The sequence below is a fragment of the Cryptomeria japonica genome, chromosome 10 (genome assembly GCF_030272615.1).
Source record: "Cryptomeria japonica chromosome 10, Sugi_1.0, whole genome shotgun sequence".
NCBI lineage: Eukaryota > Viridiplantae > Streptophyta > Pinopsida > Cupressales > Cupressaceae > Cryptomeria > Cryptomeria japonica.
In genome coordinates this window covers 807,826,893-807,847,993 of record NC_081414.1, presented here as the reverse complement: position 1 = coordinate 807,847,993, position 21,101 = coordinate 807,826,893, and positions in this window count along the sequence as shown.

Genomic DNA, 21,101 nt, shown 5'->3' with positions numbered 1-21,101 from the left:
AAACTCTTTTATTCTTTAATCTGATGTACAGGTTTCATAGGTTTTAACACTTAGCCATTTTTCACAGGTATTGCCATCCATGCCAAAGGGGGAGATTGTTGGTAATTGACACTCATCTGGTGATTTTAGACGATGTTTGGTAGTTTCATATTGGTCTATTTTCATTGATGGCAACTCTTCTTGGAAATTCGATCCAACAATCGTGATTCATCTTATCTAAAAGATGAAGGTAATCGATAGGTAGTTAATCGGTAAAACAGGGCATTTCAAGAATATTTTATTCATAATGATTTTTGATGATTGCATTATTTTTTGTGATCTCAGTGATTGGGAAGACCCTTTGGAAGAGTGTGATTATAATATTTTGGTCTGGTGCTATGTTTTGTTCAAGATTGAAGCCGACTTGGAGTTACACGTTACACTTCTTGAAGCCAACTTGAAGGATATTACTTATATGTTAGGACTGGATATATAAGATCAATTTGGTAGTTGATTTTCGATGTGTTAGAGTTATGTTGATCCATTTTGGTGCGATTGAGAGCAGTTTCATGTGTGAACTTTGCTTTCAGACCAACTGGTATTTGACAAAGAAAGAAACAAAGTATTCAACAGAGCGAAGATAGTCAGAGAATCAGTGCTTAACCGAAACTCATTCTTGCATAGCCAGATGCTAATTGAGAGTTAATTTCATTGTATTTTGTCATTATAATCAAATTGTAAGTCAGTGAGACTTCCTTGAATGTTGTAGCCTTCTGAGCAATTGTAATTAAGCAGCAAGCCTAAATGCAAGTGCATTCCCCATCTATGTAGTATTTATATACTCCTGGCCATAGTATATAAATATTGTGGGTTCCAACCCCATCATGGTTTTTCCCTTTTTAGGTTTCCATATAAAAATTCCACTGTTGTGGATTTGTGTGATCTTTGTTGCATGTTTATGTTCTTTTCTACTAAAATTGCTAACTCATGGATAAAGAATAAGTTAGTGATCTCTGGTTCTAACAACTATATATGTAGTAATTGTCATGACAAGTCATAAACTAATTAATATTTCTAAGGTAGTATATGCATTATTCACTATGGAAGACTCCACATTCTAACTTAGACACTAATACTATATCCTTTTCCAAAGAGACCAAGATTCCCTCCAAAAAACTCTCCTAGTTACAGTCTTGGAATTCCTTTTATAACAGTAAGGAATGCAACAAGCTTCAGGCTGTATACAACTACCATGTTCTGATTTGACATATGTTTATTTTATATGCATGGAAATGATGTATTCCCAATATGAAACCTAAAATAGAACAAGATAACTTATCAAACCATATGAATAAAAATATCATGAAACTATCATGGACCACAGTGAAGAATCAAATACTATTGAAATTCAACCACTTGAGCCATGCCACCATCACATTGCTAATAACTTTATGGATCCAAGATTCTAACTATAAAAACTAGAAGAGGAGTTTTACGGATGCAAGATTCTAGCTATAAAAACTAGTGGATGAGATCCAAAGATGGGTATTGTAATTATAATAAGTATCTAACTTTTAGTTATCAATTTTAACTAAACAGGCTCTTTCCTAGAGCTCATTCTTCCTTGTCCTCATTGTTCTACTCCCCTCTCCCTCTCTCTCTTAGGCTTTAGGAGACAAGGGCCCAAATTTAGGCAATCAGGGAAAGGGCATATGCAGCTGCAGATGGCCTTTGAATATCTCTTTAGCTACCTCCTCTTATTAGAAAGTCCCTTTAACTATAAAGTAATTTGTTGTGCTACTATAAGCATGGAATTCCTGAAATATTGTCCACCTTGTATCATTAAACCTATATCTTATGAACACACAAGAAACATCTACATATGGGCATTCCATTTATGATATTGTTCTTGAACAAGTGTAGAGGGAAATATTTATAATGCTCCTTCATCAACTCAACTGCTACTGAATTATGAAAAACCTTGAAGCTCTAAATTTAGAATTTCTAAATATTCCTTTCGCCTTTATGCCTTTCCAAAGAATCATAACTCTTCATGCCAACATGCAACTATTCATGTCGGCATGCAACTCTTCATGCCAACATGAAACTCTTCATTCCACCTAGTGAAAGGATCAAAACTCATCAGTCTCCTATAATCATTTATTTGTCAATTCAATATTTTCTTGAAGAACAAGCTAACATCCGTACCCATGCAACTCTTAATCAAAATGACAAGCATAAAGTCCTCTGACAAGAGGAGTATGTTCTATGCAAAATATCACTTAGAATCTGAGATGAAGATTTCATACATGCTAAAAATTACGTTTCTAATTCCAATGGATATGCAGTACACTTTCTATTTGGGTTATTTTCCAAAAAAGGTGTGAAAGATGTGCCTTAATTATTCTATGTTTAATTGGATTTTGATTCTAATGTATTTCTCAAAAAGGAAATTGCACTTTGATTTTGATGTATTTTTGAAACAAATCTCAAAGTTGAATATAAGATCAAGAATGCAAACCCAAGCAACAAATAATTTCATAATAGTGAGTCGCTTGAGCATTAATGCGTAGCGTTAACACAACTTAATGTGTAGTTGCACATCTTATAGATCCATTACATTACTCCAGACTTATAGTAACTTACAAATAGAATGTAATTCCTTCCTTGAATGAAATCTACATTCACACTACACAGTCAAACATTGACAATGAAATTTCCAAGACAAATCAAAATATCCTTAATATTATGATTCACCATTCATGTAATATATGAAAATACAAATGAAGAAAATGTTAGAAACAATAGTAAATATAGTAGTCTATTCATTGACTAATTGAAAAACTACTGAAAGAAAATGTGCATTCTTTCACCATGAAACTATCCTACACACTAGACAAGACGAAGCCCTGTTTCTAGTTCTACTCTCCCTAGAGATGAGAAAATTACAGAATCCTTCTTTACAACCTTGATATTCCTTTTATAATCATAAGGAATGAAACAAGCTACCAACCTTTTACTATTGACTTGGTGGTCAGCACCTCCTTTGGGGTTCACGACATGGCTTAACTGCCTCTCGTGGATCTGGGTAAGTCTGGTGTTTGTGAAATTCATTTATATCTTGAGATTTTGGCGCAATGAAAAAATTACCAACAATTGGTATCAAAGCCTTGGTTCACGGGTTCTAATCCCAGGAGGTCTCCTTTATTCCTTCGGTGTGGAACCCTCAGTCGGTGTTGAGGGGGAGATTATTGACTCGGTTGTCAACAACTCCTTCGGGGTTCACGAAATGGCTTAACCGCCTCTCATGGATCTGGGTAATTCTTGTTTTTATGACGTTCATTGATACATCCACCTCTGCTCATACTGCAAAGTCAGTTTGGCATAATCTTTAGACTGCTATGTCGGTTTTACATCCTTCACCGACAAAGACACACTACCGGTTCAACTCACCTTGCCGGTATAACCTATCCTCATCAGTGGACCTTCATACCTGCTAACCTCTTCTCTGTCGGTGGATCAAGTTGACCTACCATCAAACACACTGGTCCATCCACTAATTCCCTTTACTGGTTGCATTATACTTCCCTTTGTATACCGGTGATCACATCCTTCTTATCCTTTTCTTGTTTACCAATGGTCCTTCTTACCGGTAGATGTTGCACTTCATGTGTATCGGTAACATACCTTTTTTGTCTACTTACACATTCCATCCTTCATGCCGGTTGACATCACTACTTACTTCACCCATACCGGTCACCACTTACTCACTGGTCACCATTCCATACCAGTTGACATCAATGACAACCTAATGTCAACATTTACAAGAATGTGTAATATGCATTGCAACAATGCAATAACATAAAATCTTGAGGCCAATATTCATGAAAGCTTTGGTTTAGAGACATAGAAAGCTTACACGAATGTGAACTACCTTATGATCCATGCCACTATCACACATTTGTGGTTATTGATGCAAAGAATACCAGGATACAAGATTCTCATTGCATTTCCTAGTAGGGGAGAACTTTGAGAGTTTTGATCAAGTAGGGATGCTTGACTCCAAAACCGCATCTCTTGTGTCTTCACCTAACTTTCTCTCTACATTCTACCCATTATAAGGGGGACAGGGCATTTGCCAAAGAGATCAGAATTATTTTCAATTGCAGCCGAAGCCTGCACTTGCACTCGAGCCTTTTAATAACCCTCTGGCTACAAGGTAAGTCATCAATTTTATTTACTTCATGGCATCTGCAAACCTTCAACCATATCTCCTTATGCTAGAATTCAGTTGCACCTTCTATGCACTTCATTTTAAAACCTCTTCAAGCAAGGAAAAAATACTTCCTAAGAACTTAAATTTATAAAATATATATCTTCTACATTCTAAAATGCAGCATGCAAATGATATAGTTCTTCTATCTTCTACATTTGAAAATGCAGCATGCGAATAATGACCCTATTTCTCAATTTGTGAAGTGGCGACAATTGATTGTCAGGTCTATACTTTGGATTATTCCACATATTGTATTAATCTGTGTGAGATATACTTTTCTTTCATTCCATAAGAAACCTTTCATTCTAATAGTCCCGACACCTGTACATGACTCACAGACCTCAACATAGATTAATACTGGTAGCTTCTCATTGAATATTAAATGTGTTATCCTCTGTATTTTTCTTCCTCCCACACATGCAGTGTTTTGAGTTTTCTATGCAAAAGGATAGTAGAGAATCCTTGATCAAGATTTCATACATGCCAAAAAGAAGCTTTCTAAAACATTTCATATGGATATGCAGGAAACTTACAGCTAAGATGTGATGTTTTTGCTATATTAGTTTTTTTATTCAAATAGTAATGGAAGATTAGCCTTAATTATTATTTTCCCCCAAAAATAATGAATGATTTTCCTTAATTTTTACACATTCTTCATGCAATATGAACAAAATCGCCAATGTAATTATTATTTTTCTCCAAAAATAGTGAAATATTAGCCTTAATTTTTCAAAAAAAATCACGCAAAAGAAAAAGATTTGCCAATAAAATTAATTTTTTTCCTAAAAAGAATGAATGATTCGCATTAATTATCATACAATTCTTACGCAACTGAGAAAATTGGCCAACGAAATTAAATTTTTTTCCCCTATTAAAAAAAAAATTGCCAAAAAATTAATATTTTTCCCCAAAATATTGAAAGATTCACCACGATTTTACATCTTTACCCAGGGGGAGTTTCTTAAAGTTATCCCTAGTCATTTTCCAGTTCACCAACAAAGAAGACATGAGGTGTGAAAAAAACACAAGAAGATATAGGTATGGGGTGTAAGTCCATTAAAGTCCTTCTCATAATACAAAAGCTTGCAGAACTACAAAAAATTTATTAATGGAAACATATGAACACAATGTGGAGCCTGAGGTGGCAAATTCTTGCAAAGAAAAAGATAATGAATAGGTCATTGAGACTAACCCATATGCTACAATAGCTACCACAAAAATATTGCCTCGGATGAGGAAAGCTTATTCCATTCACAAATGTGGGTTGAAGGAAAGGCCCTGCACTTTATTGTTGATAGTAAGAGCCAAAAGAACATAATATTAGATGAGTTTGTAAAGAGGTTGAATTTGAAAATAACAACACACCCATATCCCTACTCCATGGGATGGGTAAGTCAAGGGAGAGATACTCAAGTGAACAAGCAATATCATCTTTCATATTCTATCAAGCCCTTCAAAAATGAGGTAATTTGTGATGTAGCTCCTCTTGATGTTTGTGATGTTTTGCTAGGACAACCACACATGTATTAGCATCATGGTGTATATGAGTCTAGACCACATAGTGTGACAATCAAATTGGGTGGATAGAAGTACCAGATACTAGAGGTAAGTCCTGCACACTCCACATCTTTGGTTAGTGCTAAGCAATGTAGAAGATTAATTTCCCAAAGTGGAACATTTGTGTTATTGATTATTCTTCCTATGGAAGAAAGAAAACTAGTATGTAATTCCCATGCTACTGTGAACACCACAACATAACAACAAAGATCAATAGATCATATTTTGACAAAATATCTAAATTTATTTAAGTTGCCAACTAGGGTACCCTCACACTACCAAGTTAGACATCCTATTAATTTAATAAAAGGAACTCTATTGCCTAATGAACCATTGTATCGAAGGTCAACACTAGAAAGTGATGAAATTAAAAGGAAGATACAAGAATTGATTTATAAAGGAAATATCCATCCAAGTGCATCACCTTGTTGTAGCCCAATTGTTCTCACAAAGAAAAAGGATGGGACGTGGAGAGTTTGTATTGACTATCGAGCATTGAATAAAATCACAGTAAAAAATAGATCTCCAATCCCTTAGATATATGACATTTTGGACTAGACTAGGGGGGCCAAATTATTCACTAAAGTTTATTTAAAATCTGGATACCATCAAGTACCGATTGATGCGGTAGATGTGTGGAAGACCGCTTTTAAATATAAGGAGGGTTTTTTTGAATGGTCAGTGCTGCCTTTGGCCTAACGAATACCCCAACCATATTCATGAGGATGATGAATATTGTACATAGACCATTCACTAATTCTTTTGTAGTGGTATACCTGGATGACATACTTATTTTTAGAAAAACTTGGGAGGAGCATTTGCAACATGTTGGACAAGTACTTTCAACTCTGCAAGATCGTGGACTTTATGCAAATAAAGAAAAATGTTCCTTTGGTATGCAGAGAATTAAATATTTGGGTTATTTCATTGACAATGAGCATGTTCATGTTGATCCTAAAAAATTACAAGTGATTAAGGATTGGCCTTCCTTTAGAAATCTCACAGAGTTACGCAGCTTCCTTGGGTTGGAAACTTTTTATTGCAAATTTGTGTTGGGATTTTAAATCAGTCATTATGAGGAGGAGTGCAAGAGAAATTCAAGTGGACAGGTGCTCAACAACAAGCATTCGAAGAGTTAAAAAAAATTTTATGTTCTGCACCAGTTTTATCTCTTCTTGAATTACAACAATCATTTGAAATACAAACTGATACATCAGAGTATGCTCTAGGATAAGTCCTCATGCAACATGGCCATCCATTTGCATACCATAGTGAGACTTTTTTCGATATAGTACATAGATATCCCACCTATGATAATGAGCTATATGTCATTGTTCAATCTTTTAAGCAATGGAAGCATTATATTTGGGTTAAGGAAACTATCATCCACACAGATCACAAGCCTCTTCATTTTTTTCAAACACAAGGAAAGTTGCAGAATGATAGAAACCAAATATGATTAGCCTACCTTCAATAATTTTATCTCAATATTCGCTACAATAAAGGGAGCACTAATAAAGTTGCAGATTGTTTGACTAGGCCTCCAATTGAAGCTATGAGTATGGTGCTAGAATCATGTGGTGACCACCAAAGTGAAACTTGGGCTTGTTTGTATGGGCATGATAATGAATTTGTTGATGTTCACAATCAACTTGTGGAGGGTATACATGTGAATAATTTTTATTTGCGGGATGACATGCTTTGTCACCTTGGCCAAATCTGCATGCCCAATGAAGAGCATAAGAAGTTGATATGGGAATCTCACTACAACAAGGTTGTAGGTCATTTTGGAATACGTAAGACTACTAATGTACTATAGAGATATTTTTATTAGCTAAAAACTAAGAGTGATGTAATTTAATACATTCAAGCTTGTACAACATGTGATATTCCCAAGCCTGCCAATCGAAAGTTAGGTTTATATTCACCATTTCCTATTCCAGAAAAACCTTGGCACTCAATTTCTATGGATTTTATGTCTGGTCTTCCCACCACCAGACAAACGAATGATTGCATGTATGTTGTGGTAGATAGATTTTCAAAAATGGTAATAATAGTGGATTGTAAAAAGGCAATTTATACAGAGGATATTGCAAAGCTCTCCTTTGAGCATGTTTGGGTTCATTTTGTTGTTCCAAACAACATTATTTTAGATAGGGATAGTAGATTTCTCAACAAGTTCTAGTCTTCACAATGGGAAAGGATGGACACAAAATTAACAAAATCTATTGCCTTCCACCCTCAAATAGATGGTCAAACATAGGTAGTAAATCGAATGATCATTCAATATTTACGCATGTATCATTCAAAGCATCCCGCATATGGGATGAAAGCCTTCCATATGTTCAACATAGCTACAATAGGGCAATTCACAGTTCGACAAGTCACAATCCATTTGAAGTTTATCTTGGTTATCAGCCATTAGCACCCATGAATGTTGCCTTACCAAACATTCAGCCTAATTTGGTTCCATGTGTAGATAAAGAGGAATATAAGGTGTAATATGGTGAAAGAGGGTGATGGAGAAGTCAAGAGGAAATCTTTTCTCTCCTCAAGGAAAGGAGTGAAAGTTTCGCAAAATATTATCTTCAAACTCTCACAGACATTACATTTAAAAGAGGGAGGAGAATTCACTAGATCCAATCTCAAGAGATTGAATGCTAAGTGAATTGACAATGAATTTAGAAAGTGAATGTAACGCCTCTTTTAGAATGCAATAAGTTGAATTATGCGATTTAAGGCTAAGTGTAAATACGACAAAGAAATGACTATAACTTGGGATAGAAATGTGGGATGAAGTTGTGCACCTGGAATTAGTAGTAAATTGTCAAGATGAAGCTCCCCTCCAAATTTGGGCAAAATTTGCTAGGAAAATGTTGAAAGTGCACATGGTCCTCCGAAAAATTGATGTGTCGAAAAGGGTTTTTTCGCCTTTGAGAATGGAATCCAAATCTACAAATACACCTGTACACCTATAACTTACACATAGAAAAGAAAGGAAATGTTGTTGGGATTGGGGGTTTACCTTCAGGTCAAACCCTGGTTTTGGAATTAGCCAAATGATGAAAAGGACTTGCAAGTAATGAAAGTAAATGAATGAAATACAATTCACCTCAAGAGAGGATGCAATTGAAATGCTGATAGAGTTGTTTTTTAGGATATGTACAATTGAATGTCAAAAGGGATCTCCACTTCATGGTTGAATCCTTGACTTGAATGCAACACCTAGCCTTGAAAGGAGACTTGAGAATACTCAAATGGTTGATTTCACTTAGGATCTCAATTTACACTTCATGTACGTATGTTCTCTTATTATCCCTTATGCAAATAGGAGGGAGAATGTGTCTTATATATTCTTCAATTAGGGTTAATTGACTTATTTTTCATCATAGGATGACATAGGGAAACTTTTGCCACTTTTCAAATGCAAAGCCCAATGCAAAGTTTGATAAGAAGGGGCCCAAAACAGGGAAAGAACAGGGGCGTCATACCCCTGTCCTAGGGGGGGGACATGGGTGCCACACCCCTGTCTTGTCCTAATTCAGGATAGGAAGCAGCAAAGGAGAGTGCGGGGTGCGAGGAAAATCAAGCTCCAAGTAGTGTGAGAATGTCTTAGGTCTCCAATCAGGCTTAGGGATTCATTTTGCCAATGTGAAGACCCAAATGAGGTTGAAAATTACAAGGTCACAATTTTATGATACTACATTTAGCACCAACTTTAGCACGAGTATAAGCATACGCCAATACTACCGATAGAGTACAAGGAAACACGATTGAAAGACTTTCACCATGTCAAGGAGGCAAGATACACCAAGCCCCCACTAGACTAAGGATCTTATGACATCGATTGACAAAGTAAAAGGGAAGATAAAGAGGGAAGGACCATGACTGCATGTAGCAAGATTTTCCTCACTATGAGTCATGAAAAGAAAGGATACCAAAAATTACAAAGTAAAGCCAAGTTCACTAAGTAACTTTGAGTATCAAGAAGGAAAATATGAGCGGAGTGTATGCCCCCGCAATAAAGCGATCACGCACACCTTATCGGGAGTGATTTATTTAAGGTAAGATACACCCAAGAGAGAGAAAGAGAGAGTATATTATCACAAGTATTTAGCCCCCAATTGAGGAATAACCCCAAGGATAATGAACACAAACACAAATCAAAAGGTAGTTTCGCTTTCCTCGGGGGCGATATGCTATATGATAACTCATGTATATCATATATATATATATATATATATGCATAGAATATTCATCATTCCCAAAAGAAAGGAAACTACCTTGGAAGAAAGGGAATCGAAGGTGTCTTTTGATTCAACATGAAAGATACCAAAAGAGATCTCAATGCTTTGCATTGTCCTCAAGTAGACATTACTAGCAAACATATAAGAACAAGGATACACATAGAGAAATGGTCACAAAAAGAGAAAGGAAAGAGAGAGAGGTAGAGGATCTACGGTGCTAATGATGCTAATCTATCACATCATCCACCTCCTAATCTTGCTGATCACTATTTTGGGAAGGCGAGAAACACACTAGAGGAGAGACATAGAGCACAACAAATGGATCTATCATAAGATCCAAACAAGGAATATGATCATGTGCTAAGCCACTTTGTTCATTTCTGGGAGCTAGGATTAAGGCTTTTAAAAATTCTGTAGATAAATGTTTGTCCACATCAACATATTCATAGTCACTATTAGAAGCATTAGGAGTTGTATTGCCATCATGAAGGATATTTTTACACATATTTCTTCATCAAGATTTATAGAAAGAGGAGACCGAACATGGATGGGAGTAAAACCATCACATATTTTTTGCAACTTATGATTTGGAGATGTAGGTTCAACATCTTATTTAGGAGAAAATGGAATCAGGTCAACTGTTGGTATTTTGGGGGATTGAATATTTTGAGGAACAACTTCACAAGATTGAGAATGATGCTTTCATCGGTGGTCTCTCGCACAACGATTCTGTCAAATATTAATAGAAGACTGTGAAGGAGGAGGAATATTTGTTGAAGGAAGAATATTCTCATCACTGATAGTTGAAGGTTTAGGTTGAGGTATTTAAGGTTGAACAAGAGGAGAGGTAAGTCTCTTCTCTCTATAAGAGCAAGGAGGTGGAGCTGCACCATATAAAGGAGGAATATTTGGTGTAGGAAGGAGACTAGGTCCATCATGAGGATGAGGTACATGTCTAACCTTAGGAGGAATATTGTTATTCTTCTTAGGAGAAGGCATAGTTTCATCTATTGAAATAGATTGGGAATCTTCCTTAGGAGGAAGGCTAGTTCTATCTGTCAAGGGAAGAACCTTATCTTCAAGAATGATAGGAATGTCAAGTTTTGGAGTTCTAGGTTGGCTTAAGGATACAATCATTTCTTTCTTCCACTTTTGATAAGATTGAAAGAGAGCGTCGCTTCTTGGTGGAAGAGATTGAAATTGTTTAGGCCAAAATAAATCAATAGGAACACCTGGGCTTCTTTTAGCTAGTTGAAATAAGCTATGGTTAATAGTTATGATTTCTCCATTATGGGGAAATTTCAAACATTTATGGATTGGACAATAAATAACCTTCATGGAAGATATCCAAGAATAGCCCAACTCCACATGTAATTGCTTAGAGGAAGGAATGATAACAAAGTTGACATCCATAGATTTAGTGTGAACCTCAATAGGAAGTGTGATAGAACCAATGGTAGGACAAGAGAATCCATCAAATAACTTAAAGACCACATTAGTGTCATCATAGATTGGTTTATGCAAACATAAAGGGAAAAGGTACTCCTCAGTGATGACATTAACCATGCAAGAGGGATCGATAAGCATACCATGACAAGGCATTTCCTGGATCTTTATAACTATGTATAGAGGTCCATCAAGTGCTTTAATGGTCTCACTAAGGTCAAATGTGATACATAAGTCCTTATATTTTCATTGTTTCTCTACCATATTCACCAAATTTTGAGCCGTGGTAGTCACATCAGAAGGAGAGAAAGAGATATGTTCAGTCTCAATCACGTTAGAGGTATGAGAAGGTAAGGGATCAGTAAAAAATATTAAGATTTTGATTAGGAGGGGCTACTGATTTGTTTCCCTTATCATTCACAACTACCACAAATATAGTATTATTATCAATCGAATCTTGAATCTTACTTTTTAATGCAAAACACTTCTTAGTGTCATGACCAGGTTGACGATGAAATTGATAAAAAGAATTATTATCAAAGTAAAGTGAGGCTACCTTAAAAGGGTCAACTAGTTTTATTGGAGGAAGTTGTTGGAGATTGTTGGCATATGATGAATCAACATGATGATATGATGATAATGTATGTTGTCATTGATGTCAATAAGTGCAAGTGAACCGGTATGCATATTGGAAGAAGATGGTGAACCAGTATGAAGAGATGTAGTGAACCGGTGTTGCGGTTTCACTAAGTGTGACTACCGGTTGGTAGTCTTAGCTCTAGGGTTTCCAGTTTGGCAATCCACCTTGTGCGATGCAACCGAAGACATCCTGTGATGAGTTAGCTAAGAGATGAGGATGAGATCAAGGTGCCACATTAGTTTTTTATGCGTGAAGGATTTTCTTGAGGATCTTGCATGTGAAGATCAATTGCATTAAATGTCTATCTCAGGAATGATCATTCTTCTTAGCAGTATGAGAAGAGAGCGTGATGGGTTACTGATTCCCATGTGCGGTGAAGATTGGTCGATATAGATTGTTTTGTGATATGTTTGAGATTGTATTGCTCTATGCAAAGTGTTTGGACAGTCAGGATTGGGCTGCTTGTATTGTAAACCTAAATGCTTAGGGTTTAGGGTTTATGCTAGCAACCTAATTGTTGTCTATAAGGTTGATGATGTTTGTTTTTGTTTGTGTTGGCAAATGTTGTGTGTGTGTATTTGAGTGATGAGATACTTGCCAGACTAGTAAGAGGAAAAGTGCAGAGTGTGATTACAGAGTAGAGGAAATGAAAAGGATCTACCCTGGCATGTAGTGTTGTTATCAGATCAAAGTTTTACCTGTTGTCTTCTAACCATTTCAACAGTTGGAAAATCCCTTTACTGAGTAGCTTTAACAGGCTTATTGTAAATCCTTTAACTGGGTGACTCAATATCATTGAGTTCTTCAAATTCTCTAGCGGGGTAACCTTTAATAGGGCTTCAACCTTTGACAGGGTATATAGCCATCCCTTAACCGGATGATCTTTAACAGGATCGGTTCCTAACAGAACTTTATTGTAAAGTCTTTAACCGGACTAGGCTCCTAATAGAGCAAGCTTCAAAAGAGTTCAAAACAAGCTTGTGGGTATTCATCCCCATCGTGGTTTTTCTCATTTGGGTTTCCACGTGAAAAATTTGTGTCATGAATTGTGCATTTTTCATGTGATGATTAAGTATTCTTTGTTTGAGTGATTATGCATGTAGAGCTAATAGGTTATGGTATTACTAGTATACCACATGCATATGTTTATGGGTGAAGTTGTTATCAAGTATTGAACGTATTTGAAGTGTTCAGACTTATCGGTTTATATTGTCTGAAGTCTTGTTGTTTTTAACCAGTATTACCATGGTTAAGTTTAGTGATGAAGACAACTGGTTGGTATTGTTTTGACTTTATAAATTGTTGAGAAATTTTTTGTTTGTACTGATTCACACCCCCCCCCACCTTGTCATTACTGTTTAAGGTATTTGTTGTTCATCATTATTCATCAGAAGTTTGATAATATTTCTTTGTAACAACTAAGACATAATGCTATGTAAATATTCATTCAAAGGAGTAAATTTTCTTTCTCGTTTGAAAAAATTATAAATAGGAGGCACACTTGTTGTAGCATTCACATTGTTGTTTTTGATTTTGTCATTGAATTTGATGAATCCTTTGCTTGGTTTGAACTTCTCAAACAGTTGTTGAGCACTGTTACCCTTATCACTCGGATCCATAGGAATGGATTTGTCTAGTTGACTCATAGTCAATTCATAATTGTGAAGTGTTATGCATAACTACGGAAAGGAAGTAAACTCGGAAAGGAGAATTTTTTCTCTAATATATTTTTGCAAATTAGAAATGAAAATTCTTTGAATATAATTATCAGGCACTTGAAAAGAAATTTGAGAACACAAACTCTTATATCTACAAATAAAATCACTCACTTTTTCTTTAATACCTTGTTTACAATGCATTAAATTAGTCAAAGTGATTTTAGGACCTATGTTGTTTTGAAATTGCTGAATAAAAGCATTTTCTAATTGTTGAAAAGAAGTAATAGAATAGGAAGGCAAAGAGCAATACCATTGCAAAGCCTTATCTCTCAATGCTCTAGTAAACAATTTAGCAAGCAATTTTTTTATCATAAGCAAAGTCAGTACACAAAGTTTGGAATGTCTTGATACGTGTTAAAGGATCACCTTTTCCACTATAGAGTTCCAATTGAGGGACTTCAACATGTTTAGGAGGGATAAATCTAACAATATTAAGAGAAAGTGGGCTCGCAATGTCAAATGTGGGCACACTAAACTTGGATTGACTCATGGAAGTGATTTATTGTTGTAATGATGGCATAGTTTGAGCAAGATTATTAATGGTTGCTTCAGTTGAAGAATTCATATTAGACATGTTTTATTGAGAAGGTGGTGTGATGTTATTGAAAGAAGGCACTGGTTGAGAATAAGGTGGAGGAACACTATGGTAAGTAGGCATAGGAGATGATTGAGTAGGAAATGGGACACTAAAAGGAGGAAAAGATTGATTGGACAAATTTCCCCCTTGTGTCACATTGATTGGGTGAGAGACAAGGGGAATACTTATTGAAGGCATGGGTATGGATGAAGGGCTTATTAAAGAAGAGGGATTTCCCCAACAGATAACGGTTGTAGGTATGACATGTTGAGTTGATGTAGCCATGATGTTTGAAGTGAAAGTAGGAATATTAGCCATCAGAGTGGTCCAAGGAATAGAATGATTGATTTATGTAGAAGGTTGTGAATAACCTAAGTTTTTAGCACAACTCTTTATAGGAAAGACATTAGAATAAACAATATGAGCAATGCCACACAATTTATATCAATTCCATTCTTATCACTTGGAATCATGTGTTTTAGACCGTCAATTAATGGAAGACCTTCACTATTAGGGTACTCTTGGGACATCCATTGTTGAATGTTGTCAAATTGATTATCCAATTTTGAAAGTTGATCTATGGAAACTCTAGTCAAAGTTTCTTCTTCATCATTAGAATCATCAATTGGGTAAATAGAGATGTTATTAGGATGGGAAGAATTATCATTATCCTCATTGAAAATGTCACTCAAATTAGGCTCCATCTCCTTGGTAATTAAACCTTGGGAAGCCTTAATTCTAATGCTTTGTCTAATAGAGATAGTAGAGGTAGGACTAATAGTGGTAAAACTCGTGCACTAGAGGGAAAATGTGAATTTTGAATTTTAGGAAACAAAGTTTGCAAAATTGAAAAATGTAAAATTCAAGGAATTTATGATTACACAATTTGAACTTTGTTGAAAGGAAAAATGACAAAATTTTCAAAATAATTTAAGAAATTGAGATTTAAAATTAAGGCCAATTTAATACCACTTTAACTTCAAAATTAGCTTTGTTAAAAATTGAATTTTTAAAATCAGGCAGATTAGAATTAACCACTTAATTTCAAACTTTTCCTTGAAAGTTGTGATATTGAAATTCAGAAGTATTTTTTATTTTAGAGAGACCAAAATTTGAGAAAATCAACCAATTTTATGGATTCAAGCAATTAAATACAATCATATCAATCTCCCAAAATTTTAGGAAAAAAGCTAGGGACTGTGTTGAAAGTGCACACAGTCCTCCCAACTTTTTCGGAAAATTTTCAGGGATGAAAGCTACGATTATTTTAAAGCCAACCCCAAAAAATTGGTGGATTTTATGAAGTTTAGATAGGCGAAATTAAGGTTTGAACTTGAAAATAGGACTCTATTAGGGTTTTGAAAAATATAAGAAATTGAATTGTAAATTTGGAAAAGGTCAAACCTAATGGATAGGGCCACCTTGAAGAATATTTGTAAAACTAAAATTGACTGAAATTGATTGAAATTTGCACAAAATCCAATTAATTTTGAAAATTAGGGTTTTAGGACCTAAACACTGAATTTTAAAATTTTGAATTTTGAAAAAGGGAGGAAAATTGAAAATATTAAGTTTAAACAAGAAGACAAATCTAAAAATAGTCCTAAATCGGAAAATTAAATGTGAATTCAATTTTTGCACAAGTTCAAGTTGATTTTTGAAAATTAGGGTTTTGACATTTAACCACTTAATTTTGTAAATTTGATTTGCAATTTCAACAAGACAATGATGAAATTGAATTTTACAAGGATTTTTTTTTTCAGATCTAAAACAATAGGTAGCAATTTTTACAAGACACAAATGCAATTCCAATTTTTGAAAACTAGGGTTTTGATTGAATTAATCACTAAGTTTTATAATTTTTCAAGAAAATTAAACTTTTAAATGAAAAATATGTAATGATTTGAAATGTCAAGCATGTAAGACGCTGGGTTAACCAAAATGTAATGTGGTGAAATTTTTTGATGGAGAAGTCTAGAGGAAAGCTTTTCTCTCCTCAAGGAAAGGAGTGAAAGTTTCACAAAAGATTTTCTTCAACCTTTCACACAGATTACATTTAAAAGATGGGGGAGAATTCACTAGAACCAATCTCAAGAGATTGAATGCTAAGTGAATTGACAATGAATTTATAAAGTGAAAGTAACCCCTCTTTTAGAATGCATTAGGTTGAATTATGCGATTTAAGACTAAGTGTAAATACGAAAAAGAAATGAGTATAACTTGAGATAGAAATGTGGAATGAAGATGTGCACCTAGAATTAGCAGTAAAATGTCGAGACGAAGCTCCCCTACAAATTTGGGCGAAAGTTGTCAGGACCGTGTTGAAAGTGCACACGGTTCTTCAAAAAATCCATATGCCGAAAAGGGTTTTCCTGCCTCTGAGAATGGAATCCAAATCTTCAAATACAACTATACACCTACAACCTACACATAGAAAAGAAAGGAAATGTTGTTGGGATTGAGGGTTTGCCTTCATGTCAAACCCTGGTTTTGGAATTAACCAAATGATGAAAAGTACTTGCAAGTAATGAAAGTAAATGACTGAAATAGAATTCACCTCAAGAGAGGATGCAATTGAAATGTTGATAGATTTGTTTGAAGGATATGTAGAATTGAATGTCAAAAGGGATCTCCACTTCAATGTTTGAATCCTTGACTTGAATGCAACACCTAGCCTTGAAAGGAGGCTTGATAATGCTCAAATGCTTGAAAGGAATGTTTGAATGCTTGGTTTCACTTAGGATCGCAATTTCCACTTCATTTACGTATGTTCTCTTATGCAAATAGGATGGAGAATGTGTCTTATATATTCATTAATTAGGGTTAATTGACTTATTTTTCGGTATAGGCTGACATAGGGAAACGTTTCTCGCTTTCCAAATGCAAAGCCCAATGCCAAGTTTGATTGGAAGGGGCTCAAAATAGCGCAAGGACTGGGGTGACATGCCCTTGTCTTTCCCTAATTCAAGATAGGAAGTAGTAGAGGAGAGTGCGGGGTACGAGGAAATGCAAGCTTCGGGCAGTGTGAGCATGTCTTGGGTCTCTGATCAGGCTTAGGGATTTGTTTTGCCAATTTGAAGACCCAAATGTGGTTGAAAATTGCAAGGTCGCAATTTTATGATGCTACACAAGGAAATAAGGCTTATTGATAGAATACACCACTTGTAGCAACAGGTTCATGAAATCTTGGAACACACCAATAAGAAATACGAGGAGAGGCATGATGAGCATCAAACCCCCAATAATTTTCAAATCGGGGATAAGTTGTGGTTGCATATTCAGAAAGAGAGATTGCAAGTTCTCAATAAGAATCTCCATCCTCTTCATTATGTCCCATTTAAGATCATCAAACAAGTTGGTGTTAATGCATTTGAGCTCAATTTACCCCCATTTCTAGGTATTCATCTAGTCTTCAATGTAGAACTGTTGAAGCCTTATTTTCCTCCACTGTTGGATGTTGTTGAGACAATTAGTAATACAAAATTGAATCTAAAAGCTCCACCTCTATTATATAGTGATCAGGTTATGGAGGCCACTATGAAAAACGTGAAACAACAGACCATTCATTTGTACAGAGTGGTTCAAGCAGGTCAATTTTCTCATCAGGGTAAGTGGCTTACTCAAGATGAGATTCAACTTCATTTTTCTCACCTATTTCAGAGTGTTGATGCAATGGGTCCCATTTCCTTTAAAGGGGGGAGGAATGGTTAGGAAACAACACAGGAGTATCTAGATTGTGTGGGTACAAGAAATAATGAAAACTATCAAAAAGATAACTTTTTGATATTTTAGTAAATGACTTTTTGGAGGTCTTCAGAGTATTTTTGGGCCTTGAAATTTTGGACGGTCCTTTATGAGTGTTTTCATAAGAAAAATGATAAAAGGACTAAAAATAGGACTCTTGGAGATCTTTCCAATGGTGAAATAGTTTGTAGTTTCAAGCCCTCAGTGATAAGCTATGACTTTTCGAAGTTGGACTAAGTTTTTATATAGTTTTTTGATATTTTTGTTAGTTTTTGGATTTTATTCTGTAAATTTTTTTTCATATTATTCATTTTCATTTCCAAGGGGATTTTGGTGACCCTTGGGTTCTCATGAACTTTGTATATACAATATTTTTGAATGGAATGATATCACTTTTTGGCTTGAATCAGTTCTTGTCGAATTTTGTTCTTGTAACTAGATTGTCAATACCACATGTTATACACCATGTATTGTACCCTGAAGCCATAATTTGGATCAATCTAGAGAATAATTCAGGATCTCTTGTATTAAATAAGTTCCTAGTTGCAAGTTTTGAATGGAAGTTCCAAGTTTGCAATGGTGGTTCCTATTGACAATAGTTAGGAAAGTTAGAAAATTGAGTGGAGAAATACGATAGCAACATTTTAGGAATGAGAAAAAATTTTGATATCTTTTTTTTTTACGAGGTGTCCTCTACAAAAGGTGTCATCTATTGAAGATTAAATGAGACAATGATGCCAGGAAGGAGACCCCTTGACCCTTTGAAGATTGAGCAGAGTAGACATAAAATATGCAAGGAATGTGTGAATTTTTGGCGTACAATGTTTAAATAAGAATATAGTCACTTCTTTGTGATCATATCATCTTCTATTTCATGAATAACATGGGATTTTGAGTGTTTATTATCTGATTTATTAATTGATTTCTTGACTGATGTGCATGTATTATTTGTTTTTGCATGTGAAAAATGAAGTTCCTATCACCATTGAAGACATAATTAGTTTTCATTTGTTTTAGCTCTTGTTTGGTAGTAGGTTGCCATCATCATCTAAATTCAATTTTATTTATTAATGTTATTACATTCCTTACAATATTATTCTCAAGGTATAGACTAAGCGTTACCTTTGTATAAGTAACATATTTTTTAAAGTTTTGATTAGGTAAGCATGAGAAGGTCTAACCTTATAATAGTTCAGTCATCAAGGAAAAAGAGATATGCAAGAAATAAAAAACCACCAAAAAGGTAAGAATTATGAGTCTCACAAGGTGTAAGATTAACACAACTAGAAGCTTTTTATCAAAGAAATAACTATTGGGAAACAAGGAAACTGGCCCCATACTTAGACTATATTCTCACAACTATTGGAATTTGACAAGGACCTCAAAAACTTAAACAAGCACCTTGAATTATAATGAGAGTAACCAAGGAAGGCACCAAAAAAGAACCCTAATACAAAGGTGGCATGAAACAACTTCCAACTACATATAAATTAGAAAGGGGAGAATAAAGAGTAAAAAAAAACCCAATCTCATAGAAGAATTAACACCTTGAGTTGTAATGGGAACAACCAAGGAAGGGCCAAGAAAGAATTGAAAACCAAGGAAACATAAACTAGCTTCTACTTGAAGCTGAACTAGGGAGAAAATAATTAAGACTCAAACTTGTACCTAGTAATATAGAAGGAAAGACAAAAAAGAGCCAACTTATGCAATGGATGAATAGGGTATCAAACTAAACCAAAAATAATAAGAGAGTAGAAAAAAATATAATTTGAAGAGTTTGCACATGTAACCCAAAGACAAGTGATAATATTTCCATTGCTTCCTTCCAATTCAAAGACAAGACCCTTCCAAAACCTTAATTATGGCATTACCTCTATAGAATTTTTAGCATTGTAAATTTTAACCAGACCAATTTACACCTCATGTTTGTGCTCCTACTTTAGCATGTTTTATCCTAACATGGCATGAACACCCTTTTGTGGGTCCTATCAAGGCATACCCTTCCCCTTGGTTATTTCTTTTGGTCTTGTTTGTAGAAGGAACGGGGTGTGGGATGCCTTGGTGTGGACCAAAGTGCCCCAAAATGCCCAGGTACCTCTCAAATGGACCCCAATTTGAAATAAGGTAGGTTCTATATCTCCCCAAAATCATTTGGTCCTCGTGGCTACACATGACCATTAGAGGTCGACCTAATTAGTAATTTACCTAGGTTACCCTATATAAAGACATCCTATCAACTCATTTTGACATCCATAAACTACCTAATTTATTCGTGCATCCATGAAGAATTCATCATCACGCATTTTTCAAATATTCAATGCTCCATATTTATCATTCAAGTATTCTAGAGAAAAGTTACATCAATTTTCATGAAATAATTGTTTGCATTTTTTATGATTATGTTGTGATTGTCATTGATGGACACACACTTGCATTGAGATCACTTTTATATGTATGAGTTATGCTCAACCAGCAATTGTTCCCAACCGATATGATGCATTATAGTCCTTAGACTATTGATGTTTTGTAGAAAGTGTTTACCGATTTGAAGTGATATGTTGACCCCAAGAAGTACGAAGGATCAAAGTGGCAGAACACATATTTCCCAGTCTTCATTTTTTGTCAAACTGGCAACCGGTATTTTGTATGAACTGGTAATACTCTGTGATGAGTTACCAACTGGTATTTTGTGATGAGTTACCATCCACCGATTGTTTGATGGTGTCGACACTTCAACGGTGCTTTTTGTGTCGTGTTATAGAATATGTCTAGATGCATTGAACCTAGGAAATTGTAATATAATCCTATTGGACCGACATCAAATCAGATTCCTTTATAAGGACATCATGTCTAGGGTTTTTGGTTGTTTCTAGGGTTTAAGGTGGTTGATGAGTTAGAGAGAGTGTGAATGTGT